Below are 16,188 nucleotides of genomic sequence, written 5' to 3'. Positions count from 1 at the left end.
AGGAGGCAGCTGTGTTTACAGCCCGGGTCCTGGCGTACATTTAGCAGAATCTATTATTCATATCGCTCAGTATCAGAGCGAGATCTCCAGCCACCTGTCTCGCTGACAAGCCCCCCCCCCCAACACCCCCCTTTTGTGGCCGCTTTCCGTTCGGAGCAAATTACGCTCGTCTTGATGAATTGAGTTTTTATGAGCGTTGCTGTAGCGCCTAGGCATCCTCGCGCCGAGCCAGGGACCATCAGGGGCCCCGGGGAGATTTTTCTAGTCAACGGGCAAACGTTTGGAAGAATGTAGATGCAGGAAAATGGGGACAAGAAGGGGGGGAATTCAAAGTGGGTTTTACCTAGAGCTCATGTCTCCTGTCCACTGTCTGTGTCTCTGTATTCCTGCCAGTGCTCAACCATGTTCTTACACCTGGCACTATTTGTTTTCCCGTCCCTCTCTCTCTCTCTCTCTCTCTCTCTCTCGTCTTGCGTCCTTCTTGTTGTTTACCTCTCTCGCCCTGAACGCCGGCCCTGATCTGAGATTTGAAGGGTGAGCGGCGAGAACAAAGGCTTCCTTCAGAATCGTTTTTTTTCTCTGAGACAGAGCTACCTGATGAGTCTGCCGGGCGAAACTATCTCCCTCCTTTTCACTCCGTGTGAACATTTTTAATTAACAGGGAGGTGCGTTAACGCCGTGATAAGCACCCCTTGATAACTTATAACACGATTCATAATTTATAAAGATTTTTGCTTTCATCTTTACTAGTTTGCATAAAACTAATTACATCGTAAATGGCATTCATTACTAAATATATGTTTTTTTTCCCCCTCTCTTTCCACACAGGGCGCCCAGCTCCCAAGTGTTGCTCTGGGACTGGTTTGCATGCAGAGAAGAAAGGTAATGATGAGTTGTTAGAGGCGGTGTCAGGGGCAGGCCTGCCTGTTTGTACTCGACGACGAGAGAACATTATGCAGCTTCACATTCATTATTCCAACTGCTACAAACTGCAGCACAGGCGGAGGTTAACCTGCTGCATGCAGGTAAATCCCAATCGGAGGCATTTACATTCACAAACGCAAGAAATGTTTGACACAGTGGCTTTAGTGCAAAACCAACATTCAAAATAGGACTGCACCATATGAGGAAAATATGAGATAACGTTGAATGCCGCGATAACAATATTACTCGCGATAAATAAACAGATATTATATATAAGTATGATATAAGTGTTCTCAGGTCTGCTGCTTTCAGTATTATACCAAGTGAAGCTTCCTGTTTCTGTCCTCACACAGGTAGACACCGATCGATACTCGAGGATGCTAAATTGCCGTCTTGTGGCACACAAAGTCCTCTGTGACACAGTCTTGCAAATTAAGCTCTCCCTCGCTGAAAAGAAACCCAACAGTGAAACAACTTTAGTTGAGAAGACTTGGGGAGGGGGGGGGGAGAAAAACGAGATGTATAAATAAACATGGGCGAAAACCCATTGCCTGCATGGCAAGTTTGTTTTTCAATTCCCATTCGATTAAAGTGTCCCTGCAGGAGCCGGTGAGGTTGGGTACGGGGTGAGGTGCAGAGACATAAATCAAAAGCGGTCCAAGGAATAGTAATCCTCGCTGAACATTTTGGACTGATTGATATAAATAACATTGTCCTCGCCATCTGTCCAAAGAGGGACCTTTCCAGTTAGTGTTGAGCGGCAACGGCAGAATAATTAATGAATGGTGTCCTTTGTGCCGGTAATAAAGAGGAGACAAATTATGTTATAATCCAACTGCTGCTCGTTTGTCACAGCCAAATAAAATGTCAAATAAAAGTGAGGGGCCACAGTGTTTGTTTAATGGAGTGCAAGCTACCTGCTCCGGTCTGACAGCAGGGTGGGACGGCTGTTTAAAAAAAAAAGCAAAGCCAATGTGATTCCAGCATGCAGGAATCCACTTAGACTGAATGTGGTGCTGTGTGCTGATTATGTGCTGCACATTTAACAAATGTTCACGGACACAAATGAAGAGTTCTGTTCCAAAAAAACGACTCTGGGTGTCCATTCTGGAGTGAGATCATGACCTGAAAATGATTATTCATTACTAATCACATATACAATATCCAATCTGTGTCTCTGGATAACTATACGCCTACGACAAGGTTGAGGGCTAAAACTAGTTGTCTTTACAAATAGAAATGATTTGGGCTTTAAAAACCTTTTAATGGCATGTGTGGTTTATTAGAAAAGCATGGCTAGTTACTTGTGTTTGGGTTTCTTTGATGCCTTTAAGGCTTTCGATCGAATCAATCACAGACAAACTTCAGAAAATGATGTGAGAGTAGTAAACATCTACTTCAGAATAATTATGTATTGGTATTCCTATCCGGCCGTGCTGCCCAGATGCCTTAGTATCTGATTTTTCATGGCTCTACTATATCGACTTGTGACTTGTCCAGAAAAGTGAAACACTTGTAAACAGTTTGTGTTTTTGGTGAGCTAATAATTTATCCTACTACATAGAGACAGAGTGCATCGCGTCATACTCTGAAAGCCACGCCCACCGGGGGGGTAAACAACTCTCCGTTGACTTGTGTAGCGTAAAGGTGCGTCCTCGTCTATTCCGTCTGCTAGCAAACAACAGAAACATCCCTAAAAGCCCCTGTGTGCTGATATGGACTACCCACAATGTAAAGAACCCAGAACTGAAGTTTATAAAAGCTGCCGACCCGAAAAAACTGAGCTTCTATGAAGACAAAAGTGGAAACGGAGGAGAGGAATCAGCAGAGATAATGGAGAGACACTAAGGTAACGATATGTGCGACGTAAATGTGATGTTTGCATATTTTTTTTAACAAATTTGGCACCATTTTGGAGCGTTATTATCACCATATCTATATGCCTAAAACTTTGGAAAAGCTAGAGCAGATAATAAATACATAACACTTAAATAGCTTGAAGACAAATTTCTAAAGAAGTCCAACTACAATCATTACATCTGAGTACTTCTGAGTTTCTGAGCATTAGTTAGTTAGTTTTGATGCTCACATTGATTTAACATTTATTCAGCTTACGTGCTGCCAAAAACGACTCGGGTGCAGCACAAGTCTTAGAATGGTGGGAAAACCCTGCTATCAATTCACCATTCATTAGCGATGGTAAATTATAAAGTGTAACCCTTTGGGGTATCTAGAGTTGTAGTGCTCGTGTCATCTGTATGCGTTACATGAAAACATCTGCTCAGGTATTCATAACCTGAGATCAAGGTTGGATTGCTGTCATTGATCGGCAGAAACACCTAAATTGAATTTGTATCCCTCATCTCACCTCTCTGCAAAACCCTACAACGTCATAACCGGAGAACCAAACCTGTGAATCTTAAGGCCCCCCCCCCTCCTCCACGTCCAGATAGAAAAAAAGGAGTTTGGATATTCCGTCAACAAATTTTTATCCTTGTCACAAGTAGGGCTGGGTACCGAATTCAATACTTTTTAGGCACCGACCAAATTGCCTCTAAAGTATCGAGTATCGAACAATGCTTCATCATTCAATACCCAATTTCAATACCTAAGGAGTAAATCTCATCAGCACCAGTGAGCCAATCAGCATGCAGCTGATTCAGCAGAATTCTACCAAGATCTAATAATGTCTGTGATTGGCTGTCTAACGTTACACGTCCTAGAGACACGCAGGAAAAACTCTACGTTACACAGAGACGGGCTCACGTAGTCGGAGTTGGAACATAATTGGTGATGTTGCATTTTCAGTATCAGGATCAGTTGACCTAATATAACTGGTTGTTGAGTCTTTAAGTAGAATTATTTGGAAACCGGCTTCAGTTGAATATGGGCGGGAAGACCCGACATCTTACCCCATTGTGGATGATGACCAACAATATCTTATCAACCCTTCTATAGATTTGTTATGTTCTTTTTCTTTGACAAAACAAATATATTGTACTTGTACTAGGGACTGAGTGATTATCGGCCCTGGGCGGATATTTGGCAATTTGCAGATTATCTTTATCTGTGTTTTATTTTACCGATAACAGATGAAGTTTAATTATTAAAGAGTGCGCTACTTTGGCTCTGTAAGCAGTCGGCAACACTGTTAGTATGTTTAAACTTCAGGAAGCTATTTTAGTTTTTTTTTGTTTGACTGTGTTAAGTTTAGAGTTTCAGTTGTGTCACCTAATTGCTTAAAGCATTTAAACAAGTTTTGTTTTGGAGTTTGTAACATTCAAAAATGCTAATTTTGAATAAACGATTTGGATTTTTACTGTAAATGCATATTGGTTCCAAATATCCATTATGGGTGAAAAAACTAGTATCGGTAGACCCCTAACTTGTACTATATTTAAAATATTCTGTCTGTTTCACAAATCCTACACATGTATGTGCTGAAAATAACATGCTCCTTCTTCGACCCCCAAAGGATGGAAAGGAAAGCTTTAGCAAATACATAACAAGCCCAGGAGGAAAAGCAAAGTGAACTTGAACTCTGAGAAAAGTTTAGAGGTGTCTTGGGAGGCAACAGCGAGGGAAAGGCTGCCAAACAGCGCCGTCTCGGTGAAGGGGTGGACGAGGCGACCTAGACAGGAGTTGAATTCTCAGCTGTATCGCCTCCAGGTCCGTCAATCACCGTCCAAATTAAAGGCGAGGTGAGGCTTGGGCTACCATTGACATCATGAGGACATCACCCAGATCGGGAGGATGCTCCGTAGGTACGGTGTGCTCATTCCGCCCACGTCGGCGTCTCGGCAGGACGCGCATTATCCCAGCCAACAAAAGGAGGCGCCGCTTTGTGCAATCAGCGCCGTTCTGCACATATTAAACAGCACAACATTCTCAACCCAGGTTCATTTTAATTAGAGGGGAATTTGATCACTGCCGTCTCCCGCGGGTGCTGTTGATGTTAATAAAACAAGCTGTACCTTCGCAAAGCAGAGCTCTCCCTTCCAAAACAGGGGAGCTGTGGGGGTGTAGGCGGGGGGGGGGGGGAACTCTTCAAGTCAAAACTACAGGGAGGTGTCAGAGGAGAGGCTGTGATCCTGCGCCATGTTGGGAAATGGCGAGTGAGAGCGAGCCGAGGCCGGCGAAGTGCTCAGAGGGATTACCGCTGTCGACGGAGCGCATCGCCACCGTATACATGCAGACCATCTCATAATCAACGGCTGAGGTGTTCCCCATTATTGCTCTGACACTTTGGTGTATTCGTTCAATGGATGTTAATAACAAAAGAATAAGAAGATGAGATGAACCTCGACAGCAAAGGATATTATTTGCCCACGGTAGACTGAACAAAAAGGTTTATTCCATTCATGTTTTAGGGGTAAAAAGGCATTATGTAACGTTTTGAGTTTGTTTAAATCAGCGGCCTTTAACGTTTTTAGGCCAAGGACCCCTCAGCTAAAAGAGAGACGGAGGAGGAACCCCTTACTATATATATATATTGCATAAAATTGAGCTGCATCATAAACTGGGCCTACATTAACATGTAGGGCGGCCTAAAGCCTTCATACATACCTTTTTATGATGCATACAATATGAAGCTATTAAAATATTTGTTGTCATATTCATATTTATACATCGTGTTTTAATGTTAAAATGTGGAACAGTAAATCCTTAAGCTTAACTGTATCTGTGGATGGCTACATTACCTAAAGTATAGGCCAGTAAGCCTTTCATCAATGTTGTGTAAATTAAAAAGATGATACAAATAAGTTGGATTTGTGTTCATGTATATTTTCAGGCATATATATAAATATTTACAATAATTTGGTGGTCCCCCTGCAGCAACTCTGAGGACCCCCTAGGGATCTCGTAACCCCTGTTGACGATCTCAGGTTCAAATACTATTAAGGTGCAAATGAAGAACTTTGATTTGATGTCACATATTTGGAACTGTGAACATCTGATTTCAGCACAAAACTGCAACTGTGCTTAAAAATGTTCCCTACAAACCAATCCGAGTCTTATCAGTTTCATTTCAAAGAGCATTGTCCATTTCAAATATTCAACTTCCATTAAATTGAGACGGTGGCAGAATGACCTCAAACCACAGCACATTAAACCACACCTTTCTGTTATGTTGTGATGAAAAACGCTACCTGGATTATGTTCAGAGGCAAAGTTTTTGTGTGTGAATGAAGCGCTGCGGTTCACATCCTAATTCCTGTTCGTTAATAGAAAACCTAATCAGGTCTGCATTATGTGGTTGATTGTTCCATATAAAAGTCATTTGTAGGAGGCAGAGTTGCTATCTAAGTTGGAGAGAAAATATGACTTTGTAATTTGAGTGAACTGACCCTTTTAAAGCAACTCAAACAATGAGGAGGGGTTTAATTTCAAAGTGAACTGAGAGCTAACAGAAGCTAGTCTACCTAATTCGGTATTTCTAAATTGCTGCTTGTTGTTGTTGTTGGGAGCCTTTTTTGTACGTGTTTTTATTTTTACATTTGTAATGCTTTATACAGCACCTTGGTGCTTCTTTGTACAACACTTTGGTCGGCTAAAGCAGTGTTTAAATGTAAATTAACTTCACTTACTTACTATTAACATCCAGTCTGCGTTTGGTGACTTCAATTTTGGAACAAAGCTCAGCATCGAAAGCCCATCATAAGAATGGTTTCTCGATTCAGTGTGGAAACTCTTCACCCCTGTAGCACACACTGTAACGGCCCATAGTGTTATAGCGTTTGCTTTTATTTTCCCAATAAATGAAATAAACGGTCATCCGTCCCTGAAGTAAATGCTCCATCTCTCCTGTGCCTCCTGGCGGGTCATTTAACGGCCAAACGAGCGATGGAATGAGTAAATAATTAAACAAATAGATGAATAAATAAAAGGGGTCGGACTCTGCGGTGGTTAAGCAGAAGAAGGGGTGGGGGCGTTCAGCTGGGGAGCCACCTATGGCAGAAAGAGGGCAGCTTTTTCTCCCTGAACATGCACCGTCTGTACAATTCTGAACCTTGGCACCGGTACAGGCATCTGCTGCTGGCCTCCCTCTGCCAGTCCACCGTATATACACAAACATCTGCTTCCCTGCACAAAAAAAGGGGACACGTAGCTCTTGACAGGTCTGCATTTTCGCCTTTCTGCATTGGCCCCCACTCGCCGGTTCTTTACACAAAAACCTTAATGCATCCTGTCAAGCCATTAGCCGGTGATACGATCAGCTCGCAGGCCCCCATTAAGCCATCAGTGTCCACCTGTGATAAAGACGACCATTTGTTTTCTTAAAGCCCTACTTAGTGTCCGTTTAACTCAATTTGTCAGGAAATGTACAACAATTTCCTCCCCCCACGATCCTGAAATCTGGTCGGGGTTCAAAAACACAGAGTAGGGGAGAGAGGGAGGGCTTTATTTTCCTTTTTCTTTTTTTTCTCGAGGATGCATATTCAAATCAGGGGATTAAATTGCCTCTCATATTGACGTATCGTGTTGCGTGAGCACTGAGAGGTGGCCTGTGTTTTCCCTCTAAAAGCTGATTTTTTGGACAGCAGGGGCAGGAGCTGGAGGTTGTTTTGCCTCCATTAGCCTCGGTCCACGGCCCCTGCTCCCTCTCCTGATGCGTCCATGACAGCACTCTAAATCTGTCCCCGACGTTATTACCGGTGCACACGCCACGCTGCAAAGGCATAATAACACCTTTTAAAACAACACTGTCCCCGATGCTCGCAAAAACACACACCCCCACCCCCCACACTCCTTGTCCACATCCCCAGTGAGGACACCGAACAGCCATTGAAACATCTGTTTGTATTTTGTCTACGGATACATCATTTGGATTTTTGGAGGGGTGGCATTGGCGTGGAGGGGAATGAAACATAATGTTGCTTTGCTGTGTTGTAATCCGCAGCGCGCGTAGTAAATCAGTCATTACCTCCAAAAGGGTGATTTGAAAACTATCTGGTAAAACAAAACCAAAAAAAAAATAAAATGGACAAACATCTCCCATGCCATAAGTGCCTCAGATTGGCAACGGTGCCATTTTTGGAGTATACGACTGCCCCGGCTGCCCCTTCTTCCCCGGCGGTGGGACGACGGCTCGGCCAAGCAGGCAGGAAGTGGAAGGGGCCCTTGGTAGTGGTGGCGGCGGCGGCGGCACTGTCGACATCTGTCGTGGTTGGAGAGCTCAGTGCACAGGAAATGGGGTGTCACGGCGCTTGCTTGTTGGCCATTATCCTGGCATCCTAATGAAGTGTGGGCAGTTCGCAAAAGGGGGTCTCTAGATGGCATGTTGAATGCACGGATGGGCAGAGGCAGCGAACACACACGCACGCACACACGCACACACACACACACACACACACGGACACACACACACACACACACACACACACACACACACACACACGCCATCCCTTCGCCCTCACTCTCCCCTTCAAATCCTCCCCCTCTTCCCTGTTCTGACTGCCTGTATCCCATCTGCCTGAGCCCCCGAACTGCACCCAGTGGGACGGAGGCTGGTCTGGAGCGCATGCGCCGTACGCCGGGAGTTTGCCTGCGACAGGCTGAGCGCAAGGCCATTAGGCATCTCGGCACGGCCGGCGTGTGATTGGAAACACACAGTGAACAAGTGTCCTCTCGGCATGGATGCTGCCTCACGCTAGGAGAGCTGGGTTGTGGCAGCGCGCCACCATCAATATACCTGGCCCTAATGGTCTGTGCACCGCGGATCAAGTGGTGTTTGTCGGATTCCTGAAGGGCCTTAGGTGGCTGCTTATTGACACAACAAACAGAAAAGACTCCCCTGACTGAATGTGTTTCTGCAACATTACAGCACAAGATGCCCCTGAGTGCACATAACCATACATCAAAATGGCAATTTACAGAAATGTATCAAAAGATGATGGTCTTAAATATTTGAAGAGGTCAAAACAGTACAATACATTTGTAGGAAGAGGAATACTTGGATTCTATCTTTCTGTAATTCTAAACCCCAGAAAAAATGACCCATTATCAGTCAGAAGTTGCTGCTAAACGGGCCATGTATTGGTCAAACTAATCTGTTCTCATCTGTTTCTGCATAAATCTATAACATTTGACAGATATAAGGAGCATTTTAATCTCATTTGGCCTTTTATTTCGAAGCAGCAAACTGTAGCGGGCAGTTATATGCTTCCTGTTTTGTTGAATCAAGTGGCAATTCTAACAATCTGTTGGAGGAGGATGGTGTTGAATAGTTACAGAGCCCAAATCATTCAGTGTATTTGAAATCTAGAAATCACGCACAAGACACAAGAATGAGGGGGCCTTTAGGGGTCAAACTAGAGTACTTTACCTATATATTTATGTAGTAATCTGTCTTTGAAAAGCTACAAATGTAAACAGCTTGAGCTTGTATTTTAACAGAGTAGCCAGCCGGTCACATGCAACCTGTTTTGCTTCTCTCTACACAAGCGATTCCTCTTCAGGTAAAGAGTCTCTACTTACTTGTCTGCCCATAACTGTAATGGGCTAATGTGCCGGGTAAATGTAGCACTACAGCCCTGAGTGCTTCATCAATACATCCGACTGATGCGGGACAGAAGGGGGATTATCACGAGCGCCAGATGCTAAGCCACTGAAACTGCACACAATCAATTAGGCCCTCTGTGCATACAGTAGCATCACACTGCAGCTGAGTTTGTCCAGGAAAACAGCACAGCTCACTTCCTAACTGTACAGGAAGTTGGAGCCTGTGGATGTTTGCTTTTCTATCTACTGGTTCAAAAAGCAGACCGATATGTTGATGAGGGGGAATCAGGCAGGTCGCCACGGTGCAGGTGAAAGGAGGACGACCACTAGGGTTGGGTACTACTGAGGACCGATTCACGTGCAATCAAACGGTGCCAAATTTCGGTACTTAAGAGCATAGTTACATTTTAAAATGTATTTTTCTGCTGATATTTTCTTTCAACTAACAGAGTCTCAGCGTCTTATGTTTATTGCGCCGCTTGATTTCGCAATGACGATAAAAAATAAAAAAAAACGTTATATCATGCAGCCCTAGTGAAGCGCGAGCTTATCTGTCCTCTCTGCATGTTGACAGGGTTCAGCTCCGACACACACACACACACACACACACACACACACACACACACACACACACACACCTCAACAGTTTGCCAATAGAGCGGTTGCAAGTGTGGTTACAGTTTTCAAAAGCTCGACGCAGACAGCGTTCGCTGCAGTATAATACAATGGCGAGCCAAACAAACAAATTCATCTGCAACGCCACGGAGACAAGGATCACTTTAAGGGAGAGGTGCTTCATCCTGTATGCGTCACAAACACACTCTTGACAGGCCATTTAACACCCCAGATGACAGCACAAGACCTCAGAGGGAGGAGAAAACACCTCAAACGCCAGAGCAACCAGTGATGGACTACGCTCACCCCCCACCCCCCCCGACCACTGCAGATCGCTTCATAATGACCCGATGTCTTTGTCAGAGCCGGAAGAAAGAAGGATCGCTCTTTTTGGCTCGTCTACCTGGAGAAAGCTCCTCCACAATCCCCTGCAGCAGCTCCAGTCTTGACAGAGGAAGTAGGTAGTTAGCCACATTACCTAACATGTCGTGATGGATGCTGCAGCTCTTTGCGGGGGTCAAGGGTGAGGCAGCCCCCCTGCCGAGAGGAAGACGGATGAGGCTGGGTACACCTCTCTTGCTCAGCCTTGTTTTCTTTGCCCCCAAAGCAATCTGATTGGCTCTCAAAAGGAGCCCAGGTTTGATAGCGCATGATTAGGTGGGCCGCCGCAACCTGACCCGACACCGTTACTGTAATTACTGGTCCAGCTCAGGCGGGTTTGAGCTAATTCTGCTCAGAAATGGGTATTAATTTAATAATCTGGGATGCTCTTCACACATTATGCTCACATGTAACACAAATTGCTATAATGAAGTCCAGCTAATGGCAACATGTTCCCATTGGTGTTTAATCATATACAGGACGTTATGGGAGTGAGGTTTTTGATTTGTTTGTACAAAAATAGAAGAAAAAAAAGAGAACTGAGTAAACTCAAAGAAGCACAAACTATGAAAAGGTAGATTTAAACGAAATCAAAAGGAAGATATCACAGTCCGGATGTCCGTCCCCTTCCTCTTTCTTTGTGTTGGCGTTCTAACCTCCGGTGGATTTGTGAGGACTATGGTTACGGTCCTCTGATCTCTGCAGGGTAAATCCAATCTGTCCAATCTGAGTTTTCTGTTGCACGACTAAACCTACTTTTGAACGAACACATGTTCCACCAAAACAACTTCCTTCCTGAGACTATTTAGCAGAGGCGTCATGGCTCCGTCCGGAGCTTAGCGCTGCCCAAGATGATTGTGATTTGTTTAAAGAAATACCAATACACCAGAGCATGTTTTTCTCCCATCCCGGAATGCTGTGAGTGTTAATTTTGTCACCTATTTTTAATTTAGTCTTAGTCTTGTGCCAAAAAATGTTGTTAGTCAAGTTTTAGTCGACTAAAAGTCTCGCCATTTTAGTCAAGTTTTAGTCAAAACATTTTAGTCTTTTTTTTAAATAAATTATTTCTGATAACCATTTCAAATATTTATAAAATAAATAAATTATATAAAGTTATATAAATATTGAGCCTAAATGCAGCACGAAACTGGCGATGCGTATTTCAAGTGAACGCAACATATGTGTTGTTTTTCAGAAAACGGCAGCTGCAGACTGTCGTACGTCTTGTGTTGGAATCCTCCACAGTGAAATAGAGACAAACCTTTACACCGTTTAGCTGTCAGCATTGTAACCGTATTTACTCCAACTGCTAGCTAACAGTATGCTAACGTTACCTGCTGCCAAGTGTAGTGTTAACTAGCGCCCCATGCAGCGATGTTTCGGTTGACTCTAACGTCCGTTTAGGAGCATCAGAGAGAAGCGCAGGCATTTAAGTAGCACCAAAATCTGCGTTGCTATTAGGTCCGGTAGATAACGGTAACAGCTGAATATTCTATCTCATGATGAAAAAGTAGAGACGATTGTAGACGAAAATGAAGAGAGATTTTATCTTAGTTTTTATTTTATGCAAAACATTTTAGTCTCGTCTTTTTTCGTCAACAATAATGCATGTTAATTTAGTCTTAGTCAGCCTTTTTGGACATCAGCGCAGTCTCGTCATCGTCTTGTCTTAGTCATGGAAAAAAAGGTTGTTGACGAACATATTTAGTCTCGTCTCGTCTGACGAAATTAACACTAGTGTGGACTAGCCAGACCTTCCTCTACAGCGCTGTGGAGGAAGGTCAAGACTAGTAATGTTATAATTCATATCATAAAGTGTTACCCTGCTGACTACTAAAATCATGAATGTAATTATGTGCTAAATACAACAAGTCTCATGTGTGTTTACAGCGTAGCTTGAATATGTTGCCTGCCAGCAGCACATATTTTAAGTGTTGCTATGGCAAGAATGAGCAGTTGACCAGTAGCCTAACTGTCCAAAACAGCAATCAGCCATACAATTAGAAATCGGCACATTTAAACAAAATCGCCAACAACTAGCATCAGTACAGTCCTGAAACCCTTAGTTAATGTCTTGTCACAGGCTAGATTCTCAAACTTATTGACTCAACGGTTTCCCTCCATAAACGTTACTGAGGCAAATGTACCGTGGTGCTGAGAAAACGATGAGATGAATCAACACCCCCTCATCCGGTTCAGGTTCTTACTTTCCTACCTACAGAGCGAAAAGGATCCACAAATCACAGCAGATCCAGCAGCAACATCACGTGATGGAAAAAAAGTGGCAGTCGGACGCTAAAGAATGCAGATTCAGCAATAAATGTGTTACAAATGGTTTGAACGGCGGCTGGTGGACGGACTCCACATCCCCCCCTCCCTAAGTGTTGGATACACTTTTACCTTTCAGCCACTATCAGCCTCATCCATCACTCTGGAAACGCCTGTGAATGCTGTTTACCATAAAGCTCTCTGCTCCTGCTCTGCATCACACTGGACACACTTAGACCCATACAGTCCCCCGAGATCACATGATAGACCCTCTGGCAGCCATATTGGTAGTGTTGAAAATGAGATATTCCTGCCCTCATTATTGGTTTTGTAAAGCTTCCAAATGTAACAGATTTGGTTCAGATTTTTTTCATTCTGTGCAGTTTATTTTTTATTTTTTTAGTTACATTTTGTTACGTTTTAGTCTGTTCCAGCTGATAGTGTGTGTAGTTAGCCTGAAGGACAGGAACACATGATCACACTACGCTTCCCTGATTATAGTGAAAGCGTAGTGTTGGAGCATCCGTTCTACATATTTTACACGTGCAATTTAGCTGGCCGTAAGTCCATCCCACAGAGAAAGGATGGGAGAGACGCAAGGAAATCATGCAAGGAGAGAGGAAACAGGGAAATGTGGATGAGACGTCCTTTACCTCTGAATGCGTCACGTGAATTTGTATCCTCGCTCGTAGCTCCCTCAGAGATCCCTCCTCCATCCTCGCTCCTCGGGGCAGGAATAAGAGCTTTGAGACGGCCTTCACGAAGGAGGGCCAGAACAACTTCTGGTTCAGCCGTGGAGCGAGGAGATATCAAACAAGAGAAGTGAGATCCAGCCTGCGACAGGAGAACCGGTCAGAGGGCATCTGGTGGACAGGAAGAGAATGGCAATGAATGAGTTTGAAGAAGTGGGAATGTGACCGCAATGACGGGGAACGCTCCTGTTGCACTGCTTGAGCTCTTAACTTTTGAGCATGCAGTGCCATCTGGCCATAACACAATCGGTGACATCCAGGGATTTCCCTGCAATTATACATTTTTTATTCATGTATTATCTGCTGTAGCGTTTTCCAACATTTAAGACACAGATACGGTGATAATAACAGTCCAAAATTATTTAAGGGAGGATCCTTAAACCCTTCGCCAAATACAAGAACCTAAGTCTTCCAAAAACCTAGAGAAAATACTGACATCACAGTATGCTTATCATTCAGTTTGTCTTCTTTTCTATGTATGTTCAGGTACAACTAATTAGGTTTTTACAATAAAAACCTTCACCTGGAGGCAAACAATTTTCTTTCTTTTTATTTTTTATTTTTTTTTACAGTGTAGCAGGACAGCATCCCCTCTCGCCGCTCTCTGACAGTGAATAATTGTCCCGAGCTTGTGCAGCTTATCCGAGTATGTCGAACAGCGGCGGCAGGGGAAAGAGAGCCCTTAATCTGCCTATAATCAAACCTGACAGTCACCTACAGCAAGGTGTGGCGCCACGCTGGGAACCAGTCAGCCGAGAGCTCTGATCAGCCGAGACAGACTGCCAAGCCATTAATATTAATCGTCCTAATCGGAGCGGGAGAGCGGCGGAGTGATCAGAATGCACTAGAAGGTGGATTGCAGTACCGACTCCAGTACATCAAGGTAAACGCTTGGCTGTAACCCCGCGGCGCTCTATTTGAAGTAGGTGAAGGGAAAGTCAGGTTTTGGTTATTGTTAATTACGCTCTTTGTACCGAGTCTAGACCAAGGGGTGATAAACACAATTTCACTATGGGCCACAGTGGAAAATGAGAATCACTTCCAGGGCCAGACATATATCATTGTTTTTTTGTTTTTTTTTATTGAAATGCTTTTATTTCATGGAAAAAGTCAAACATCTTTGATTGTATTGTTACATGTCTCCTTTTAGCTTTCTCACGTACAGTTTGGTCGACATAAAGCAAAAAAAAAAAAACTTTCTATATCAGAAAGGTGGGTTTCTTTCAACCAAATTGTCAAAATAATAATGTGGATGGTTACCTACAACGCTCTTCACAAGTCAAATCAATGATCAGTTCCCAACTTTCATTGGATTTTGGTGTTTTATTCAATTTTATAGCATTTGAAGAAAGAAAAATTGACAAAAACGCAAAAAAGACATCTAGCGGAAAAAGTGACCACGAACTTCGGGAAAAAAAGTGACAAAAAAAACAGGAAAAGCGACAAAAGTGTCTTATGGGTTTTAACTTTAAATTCTGACCCAGAAAAACAAAAAGTGGCATGGTCAACACAAGGCTTAGGGTTAAAAACTGTCTACCACTGTGGAATTTCTGCGTCTCAAAGTCGTCACAGATTGTCGTGTGATTGCAGTATGAAAAACTGTTTTTTAGTTTGGTGCACAACTAGACGGGCCAAAGTTTACGGTGAACCTACGTTGATTTGCGGGCCAGATCAACATTTGTGAGGGGCCAGATTTGGAGTCCCCTCCCGCCACGTTGACTATCCCTGCACGTCTTTCTTTTTCCTCTCCTCCTTCCTTCCCTTTAACTTCCTCGCTCCCATGTTCTCTCTCCTTTCTCCAGCTTTCATCTTTTCATCTCTTCAACGATATTGATTCTTCTTTTTTCTGCCTCCTCTCCTCCTTCCAGTCTCCCTGTTCAAAACTTTATACAGATCAAAACTGGTTTCATCTCTACTTTCTCTTCTCCCAATTAGTTTTCGTCTCTCCCTCCCTCCTCCCTCTTTTCTTCACAACATGCACCATCCATCTTTCCCCCCCGCTTTCTCCATTTCTCTAATTTGCCCTCTCTTCCTCCAGTCTTCTTCTTTCGCGGCTTTCCTTCTTTCTCCCTATCCTTATTTGATGTTTTTATCCCTCATTCCTATTCTTCAAACTCGCTTCAATTTCTTTTCCATATTTCTCCTCTTCCCATTTCTCTCTCCTCCTTTTAATGGTTTCTTCTTTCACCCTGTTTGCCATCTTTCTTGCCTAGTCGGGTCTCCATTATTTCCCCTTCCCTCTTTCTCAATTCCTTCTCTCTCGCACCATCCATCTTCTCTCTCCCATCATCATCTTCTTCTTCCTCCCCTCTGGTCCATATCTCTCCGCGGCTCCATTGACCCTGGCTCTGACAGAAGATCAGTGTCCTACTCAGAGACTCTGGCTCCGCTCGCTGAGCAATGATCGCCTCCGTTTACCCCGGCGTCGCCGCGGTGACGGCCAACTTTTTTCCCCGAGTCCGCCTCGTCTGGGCCGTGAGCGAGTGTGCGAGGGCCTTATCACGCCACCGCCACACAGAGGATTACTTTAGCAGGAGATGCAGTCAGGGATAAAGTTTACTATAATAAAGTGTCGCTTCACCTCTCATTCTCCGAAAGCTAACAGACAGTCCAGGAACCGTGTTAACAGCCATCTGATAGGAACTGATGAATACAGCCCCCCCCCCCCTTTGTCTAGTTATTTCCCTGTCCTGTTTTTTTTTACCCCTTTCCTGGGAAGCAGAAATGTGCCTTTTGGTTTGGATAA

General features: G+C 43.9%; 1 long non-coding RNA gene across 2 annotated transcripts in view; it reads right to left on the bottom strand.

Moving 5' to 3' along the window:
• Positions 1-13,541, bottom strand: part of LOC120554032 — a 77,593-nt gene extending 64,052 nt beyond the window's left edge. For both annotated transcript variants that reach the window (XR_005638284.1, XR_005638283.1), the window contains exon 1: positions 13,344-13,541. This is a non-coding gene — a long non-coding RNA (uncharacterized LOC120554032). The remainder of the gene's footprint in view (positions 1-13,343) is intronic.
• Between the last annotated feature and the right edge of the window lie 2,647 nt (positions 13,542-16,188).

The sequence above is a fragment of the Perca fluviatilis genome, chromosome 24 (assembly GCF_010015445.1).
Source record: "Perca fluviatilis chromosome 24, GENO_Pfluv_1.0, whole genome shotgun sequence".
NCBI classification, from domain to species: domain Eukaryota; kingdom Metazoa; phylum Chordata; class Actinopteri; order Perciformes; family Percidae; genus Perca; species Perca fluviatilis.
The sequence above is the reverse complement of the archived record's forward strand: the minus strand, read 5'-3'. Positions and strand labels throughout refer to the sequence as shown.